This window comes from Merops nubicus, unplaced genomic scaffold, assembly GCF_000691845.1.
Source record: "Merops nubicus isolate BGI_N331 unplaced genomic scaffold, ASM69184v1 scaffold39736, whole genome shotgun sequence".
In the NCBI taxonomy this organism is placed as follows: domain Eukaryota; kingdom Metazoa; phylum Chordata; class Aves; order Coraciiformes; family Meropidae; genus Merops; species Merops nubicus.
The window spans coordinates 1-1,828 of record NW_008615063.1 but is presented as its reverse complement, the minus strand read 5'-3'; positions in this window follow the sequence as shown (position 1 = coordinate 1,828).

Sequence of the window (1,828 nt, the reverse complement as noted above, 5' to 3'; positions counted from 1 at the left end):
GACCATCAGTGTCAGCTGAAATTAATTATTTGCACAAGCAGCTGAAAAGTGCAATCCCACAACTAATATAACCATTTAATTTCTATAACTTTTCCCCTTGAAAGATTTGAGTGGATTTTTAACCTAAGTACTTCAGACAAACACAGATGACATTTAGACGATGCATCATGAAGGTACAATGGCACAGGTATTTCCATATGTCTTATTATCTTTTTCTCCTTCACTCTTCATCTTTCTTTCCTACTCAGAAGATATGCTTCTCCAGGGAGTTTTCACTGTTTTTAAGACTGTCCTATAAAGTATGTTTCATCTGGACCCGGAGACACTTAGTGGTGCAAATAATAATGCTGGGATTTCTTGAAGGACTGACTTCACAGGCTAAGAAACACTGTGACACGACAAGGATGGAATACTATAGATAATGGCTTACATCAGCTACCTTCATTCCATCAACCTTGACTCACTGAGAGAATAAATTTAGAGAACAAGTAAGGTGCAAGACATGGGTTTGGCACAAGAAGAACTTCACGCTGTTAAGGACATAGACTGCTTATGCTGTACCTCTATGAATGCAGGATTCAGTACTTCAGCCTTTAAATAGTAATTATTCAGGTAAAATACCAAGAACCTTTCAAATGTAAAGTTATTCATCAGTCTTTTTGATTTTATTAATGTATAGATCAATGTCGCTTTAAAAATATTTCAGTTTTCTACCTAGGAGAAGATCTGTGTGCTGCGGGGCAAAATACTTTTCTGATTGCTTTTGATCTTTCAAAAATCTCTACGTTATGAACGTTGAAGACTGTTGCATAATTGGAGAACCAGAATCACAACACCAAAACTAGAAACACAACTTCCGATTAACCAAGGAAGGCTATACTTCGTTCAGACTTCTTAAAACTGTAAATTTTCCAAAGTTTGGGGCACTTAGTTCCAAAATGGGCTAAATTTCAGATCCAACTTTCAACTCCATTTAAAGGCCTTCAAGAGAACGCTCAGCCAGACAAGGCCTGAAGTGACCTTCTCTAACTTAACGGCAGCACCGCTTTAAACAGGGAATGGAACTAGATGACGTCAAGATGTCTCATCCAAGATAAATTATTTTATGATCGTATGGTCCAACATCAAGAGCAAATAATGAAGTGACACTGATCATTAAGTTGACTGTACTTTTTTGCATATGCTTGCACACACTCTGCACATCAAATAACTTCGGAGTATTCATTAAATACTTCTTCTCTACAATCTGATGTTATTGCCAGGTGGACTTGCAGCATACATGCTGCAAAAGGTTTAGAGGTACCAAATGCCAAACCAGAAGCACTTTGTAAAGCTGGCAAGATGTCAGAATGCAGTGGTTGTATCTGAAACCCAAGAAGAGACAACTGGAATGGCTGCTGTTATTGAAGTTTGTTTTTTTTTTTTTTTTCTTCACTAAGCAGCACTTCCTAAAAGGCGGTTTGAAGCTCTCAAGCTGCAGAGGAAATACAATGGCATTTTGTTGGCACATGTTGCTCTTACCCTACTAACGTCAATGGTTTACCTCACTGGAAAACAGTGCTCTGCATTTTGACCCCTTCCTCAGAAATATGCCACCTGTTTCTTCCTTTGCACAGACACAGCAAGCGAGGAGGATCCCCCAGTGCAAGAGGAACACATCGCTGTGGTCTCTGCAGACAGGCAGGACATCCGGAAGCCCGTCCTTGAGAGCCTTCACCTCAAGGCAGACCCAACACGTTGTCAAGGTGTTAAAAGGCGGCGTTCTGACGGCAGCGCTCTCGGTAGTCGGCACCGCACCGGCACAAAGGCGCGGCCGAGCCCGGACACC